Here is a 6,425-nt window from a genome sequence, read left to right as displayed (position 1 = left end):
AAAAAAAACAAACAAACAAACAAACAAAAAAAAAAAAAAACATGGAAGATACTAGAGAGTCCCTCCCTGGAGAAATAAAATCCCTTTATGAAGAAATAAAAGAACTAAAATCCAACCAAGTTGGGACACCTGGGTGGCTCAGTTGGTTAAGCAGCTGCCTTCGGCTCAGGTCATGATCCCAGCATCCTGGGATCGAGTCCCACATCGGGCTCCTTGTTCTGTGGGGAGCCTGCTTCTCCCTCTGCCTCTGCCTGCCACTCTGTCTGCCTGTGCTCTCTCTCTCTCTTTCTGACAAATAAAAAAAAAAAAAAAACTTAAAAAAAAAATCCAACCAAGTTGAAATTAAAAAGCTATTAATGAGGTACAATCAAAACAGAGGCTCTTACTACTAGGATAAAAGAGGCAAAAGAGAAAATTAGTGATATAGAAGACCAAATGATGGAGAATAAAGAAGCTGAGCAAAAGAGAGATAACTCCTGGACCACAAGGGGAGAATTTGAAAGGTAAGTGATACCATAAGATGAAACAATATTAGAATAATTGGAATCCCAGAAGAAGAAAAAGAGAGAGGGGGGCAGAAGGTATCTCAGAGCAAATTATAGCAGAGAATTTCCCTAATTTGGCAAAGGGAACAAGCAACAAAATCCAGCAGGCAGAGAGAACCCACCTCAAAAATCAATAAAAATAGGTCCACACCTCATCATCTAATAGTAAAACTTACAAGTTTCAGTAACAAAGAGAAAATCCAGAAAGCAGCTTGGGACAAGAGGTCTGTAACATACAATAGTAGAAATGTTAGATTGGCAGACCTACCCACAGAGACCTGGAAGGCCAGAAAGGGCTGGCATGATATATTCAGAGTACTAAATGAGAAAAAGAAAAAGAATTCTTGGCTAAGAATATTATACACAACTAGGTGGTCAGTGAAAATAGAAGGATACATGTCTTGAAAGAAGTTACTGTGGCCAATGTTGAAAAGGTTACTGCTTATGTTCTCCTCTAAGATTCTGATAGATTCCTGCCTCATGTTGAGGTCTTTCATCCATTTTGACTTTATCTTTGTGTACAGTGTAAGAGAATGGTCGAGTTTCATTCTTTTCTACATAGCTGTCCAATTTTCCCAGCACCATTTATTGAAGAGACTGTCTTTTTTCCACTGGATATTTTTTCCTGCTTTGTCAAAGATTATTGGACCATAGAGTTGAGGGTCCATATCTGGACTCTCTACTCTGTTCTGTTTATCCGTGTGTCTGTTTTTGTGCCAGTACCATGCTATCTTGGTGATCACAGCTTTGTGGCAAAACTTGAAATCAGGCAACGTGATGTCCCCAGCTTTGTTTTTCTTTTGCAACACTTCCTTAACAATTTGGTGTCTTTTCTGGTCCACACAAATTTTAGGATTGTTTGTTCCAGTACTTTGAAAAATGCCAGTGGAATTTTGATTGGGATGGCATTGAAAGTATAGATTGCTTGGGCAGTATAGATATTTTAACAATGTTTATCCTTCTGATCCATGAGCATGGAATGCTTTTCCATCTTTTTGTGTCTTCTTCAATTTCTTTCATGAGTGTTCTGTAGTTCATAAAGTACAGATCCTTTACCTCTTTGGTTAGGTTTATTCCCGGGAATTTTATGATTCTTGGTGCTATAGTAAATGGAATCAGTTAGAGAATTTCCCTTTCTGTATTTTCATTGTTAGTGTATAAGAAAGCAACTGATTTCTGTGCATTGATTTTGTATTTACCCCAAAGATACAGATGTAGTGAAAAGAAGGGCCATATGTACCCCAATGTTCATAGCATCAATGGCCACAATCACCAAAACTATGGAAAGAGCCAAGATGCCCTTCAACAGACGAATGGATAAAGAAGATATGGTCCATTTATATAATGGAATATTATGCCGCCATCAGAAAGGATGAATACCCAACTTTTGTATCAACATGGATGGGACTGGAAGAGATTATGCTGAGTGAAATAAGTCAAGCAGAGAGAGTCAATTATCATATGGTTTCACTTACTTGTGGAGGATAAGGAATAACACAGAGGACATTAGGAGAAGGAAAGGAAAAGTGAATTGGGGGAAATCAGAGGGGGAGATGAAGCATGAGAGACTGTGGACTCTGAGAAACAAACTGAGGGTTTGAGAGGGGAGGGGGTGTACAGGGTTACGTGTGCTGGTGGTGGCTATTAAGGAGGTCACGTATTGCATGGAACACTGGGTGTGGGGCATAAACGAGTCTTGGAACACTGAAAAAATAAAATAAAATTAAAAAAAAAAAATAGAAGGAGAGATGCAAAGCTTCCAGGACAAACAAAAACTAAAAGAAATTGCAAATACCACACCAGTCCTACAGGAAATATTGAAAGGGGTCCTCTAAGCAAAGAGAGCCTAAAAGTAACAGACCAGGAAGGAACAGAGACCATATACAATAACAGTCACCTTACAGACAATATAATGGCACTTAATTTCTATCTTTCAATAGTTACCTTGAATGTAAATGGATTAAATGCCCCAATCAAAAGACAAAGTGTATCAGAATGTTTCAAAAAAACAAGACCCATCAATATGCTGTCTGTAAGAAAATCATCTTAGACCCAAAGACACCTCCAGATTTAAAGTGAGGGGGTAGGAGTGTCTGAGTGGCTCAGTCAGTTAATTGGCTGCCTTCAGCTCAGGTCACAGTCCCAGGGTCTGGGGATCGAGTTCCGCATCAAGCTCCTTGCTCAATGGGGAGCCTGCTTCTCCCTCTGCCTGCTCTGCCTGCTGCTCCCCCTGCTTGTGCTCTCTCTCTCTCTGACAAATAAATAAATAAAATCTTTTTTAAAAATAAATAATAAAGTGAGGGGGTGCAAAACAACTTACCATGCTAATGGACATCAAAGGAAAGCTGGGATAGCAATCTTTATATCAGATAAATCAGATTTTAAGCCAAAGACTATAATAAGACATGAGGAATCTATATCATAGATTATCTATATCATACTTAAAGGGTCTGTAAAACAAGAAAATATGACAAATTTTTAAAATTTAATTTAATTTAATTTTTTTCAGTGTTCCAAGATTCACTGTTTTTGCACCACACCCCGTGTTCCATGGAATACATGCCCTCTTTAATACTCATCATCCACTCACCCATCCCCCCCATACCCCTCCCTTCCAAAACCCTGTTTGTTTCTCAGAGTCCACAGACTCTCATGTTTCATCTCTCCCTCCAAATTCCCCCAATTCACTTTTCCTTTCCTTCTCCTAATGTCCTCCATGTTATTCTTTATGATCCATAAGCAAGAGAAATCATATGATAATTGACTTTCTCTGCTTGACTTATTTCACTCAGCATAATCTCCCCTAGATCGTCCTGTTGGTACAGAACTTGGGTATTCGTCCTTTCTGATGGAGGTGTAATATTCCATTGTGTATACGGACCATGAAAGATCTAACAATTTTAAATATCTATGCCCCTAACATGGGAGCAGCCAATTACACAAACCAATTAATAACAAAATCAAAGAAACACATCAACAATAATACAATAATAATAGAGGACTTTTATACCCCCCCTCACTGAAATAGATCATTTAAGCAAAAGATCAACAAGGAAATAAAGGCTTTAAATGACACACTAAACCAGATGGACATCACAGATACATTCAGAATATTCCATCCCAAAGCAACAGAAAACACAGTCTTCTCTAGTGCACATGGAACATTCTCCAGAAAAGATCACATCCTGGGTTACAAATCAGGTCTCAACTAGTACCAAAAGATTGGGATCATTCCCTGCATATTTCAGACCACAATGCTCTGAAACTAGAACTTAACCACAAGAGGAAAGTTGGAAAGAACTCAAATGCATGGATGCTAAAGAGCATCCTCCTAAAGAATGAATGGGTCAACCAGGAAATTAAAGAATTAAAAAAATTCATGGAAACAAATGAAAATGAAAACACAGCTGCTCAAAATCTTTGGGACATAGAAAAGGCAGTCACAAAAGGTAAGTATATAGCAATATAAGCCCCTCTCAAGAAACTAGAAAGGTCTCAAATACACAACCTAATCCTACACATAAAGGAGCTGGAGACAGAACAGCAAAGAAAATCTAAACCCAGCAGGAGAAGAGAAATAATAAAGATTAGAGCAGAAATCATTGAAATAGAAACCAAAAGAGCAGTAGAAAAAAAAATCAATTAAACTAGGAGCTTGTTCTTTGAAAGAATTAATAAGATTGATAAATCCCTGGCCAGATTTACCAAAAAGAAAAGAGAAAGAACCCAAATTAATAAAATCATGAATGAAAGAGGAGAGACCACAACAAACACCAAAGAAATACAAACAATTATAAAAACATACTATAAGCAACAATACACCAGCAAATTTGACAATCTGGAAGAAATGGATGCATTCCTAGAGACATATAAACTACCACAACTGAACCAGGAAGAAAGAGAAAGCCTGAAAAGACCCATACTTAATAAAGAGATTGAAACAGTCATCAAAAATCTTCCAACAAGAGCCCAGTGCCAGATGGCTTCCCAGGGGAATTTACCAAACATTTAAAGAAGAATTAATACCTATTCTCCTGAAACTTTTCCAAAAAATAGAAATGGAAGGAAAACTTCCAAATACATTTTATAAGGCCAGCATTATCTTGATCCCCAAACCAGAAAAAGACCCCATCAAAAAGGAGAATTACGGACCAATATCCTTGATGAACATGGATGCGAAAATTCTCACCAAAATACTAGCCAATAGGATTCAACAGTACATTAAAAGGATTATTCACCATGACCAAGGGAGATTTATTTCTGGGCTGCAAGATTGGTTCAACATCCACAAATGAATCAATGTGATACAATGCATTAATAAAAGAAAAAGAACCATATGATACTCTCAAAAGATGTTGAAAAAGCATTTGACAAAGTACAGAGCATCCTATCATGATCAAAACTCTTCACGGTGTTAGGATAGAGGGTACATAACTCAATATCATCAAAGCAATCTATGAAAAACCCACAGCAAATCTCATTGTCAATGGGAAAAACTGAGAGCTTTCCCCCTAAGGTCAGAAACATGGCAGGGATGTCCACTATCTCCATGCTACTCAACATAGTACTAGAAATCCTAGCCTCAGCAATCAGACAACAAAAAGAAATAAAAGGCATCTGAATCAATAAAGAAGAAGTCAAACTCTCACTCTTTGCAGATGATATGATATTTTACGTGGAAAACCCAAAAGACTCCACTCTAAAACTGCTAGAACTCATATGGGAATTCACTAAAGTGTCAGGATATAAAATCGATGCACAGAAATCAATTGAATTTCTATACACCAATAGCAAGACAGAAGAAAGAGAAATTAAGGAGTCCATCCCATTTACAACTGCACCCAAAACCATAAGATACCTAGGAATAAACCTTACCAAAGAGGCAAAGAATCTGTACTCAGAAAACTATAAAGTACTCATGAAAGAAATTGAGGAAGACACAAAGAAATGGAAAAAAGTTCCATTTCATAGATTGGAAGAACAAATATTGTGAAAATGTCTATGCTACCTAAAGCAATCTACACATTTAATGCAATCTCTATCAAAATATCATCCATTTTTTCCAAAGAAATGGAACAAATAACCCTAAATTTTATATGGAACCAGAAAAGACCCCGAATAGCCAGAGGAACATGGAAAAAGAAAACCAAAGTTCGTAGCATCACAATTCCAGACTTCAAGCTCTATTACAATACTGTAATCATCAAGACAATATGGTACTCACACAAAAATAGACACACAGATCAATGAAAATGGACCCTCAACTCTATGGTCAACTAATCTTCGACAAAGAAGGAAAGAATGCCCAATGGAAAAAAGACAGTCTCTTCAACAAATTGCGTTGAGAAAATTGGACAACCACATGCAGAAGAATGAAACTGGACAATTTCCTTATACTGCACCGAAAAATAGACTCAAAATGGATGAAAGACCTCAATGTGAGACAGGAATCCATCCAAATCCTTGAGGAGAACACAGGCAGCAATCTCTTTGACCTCAGTTGCAGCAATTTCTTCCCAGGAACATCGCCAAAGGCAAGGGACATAAGGGCAAAAATTAACTATTGGGAGTTCATCAAGATAAAAAGCTTTTGCACAATAGTCAACAAAACCAAAAGAAAACCGACAGAATGGGAGAAGATATTTGCAAGTGACATCAGATAAAGGGCTAGTATCCAAAATCTATAAAGAGCTTAGCAAACTCTACGCCCAAAGAACAAATAATCCAATCAAGAAATGGGCAGAGGACATCAACAGACATTTCTCTTTTTTTTATTAAATTTTATTTTTTATAAACATATAATATATTTTTATCCCCAGGGGTACAGGTCTGTGAATCGCCAGGTTTACACACTTCACAGCACTCACCATAGCACATACC

The sequence above is a fragment of the Enhydra lutris genome, unplaced genomic scaffold, assembly GCF_002288905.1.
Source record: "Enhydra lutris kenyoni isolate GAN:26980312 unplaced genomic scaffold, ASM228890v2 scaffoldscaffold11, whole genome shotgun sequence".
NCBI classification, from domain to species: Eukaryota; Metazoa; Chordata; class Mammalia; order Carnivora; family Mustelidae; genus Enhydra; species Enhydra lutris.
The sequence above is the reverse complement of the archived record's forward strand: the minus strand, read 5'-3'. Positions refer to the sequence as shown.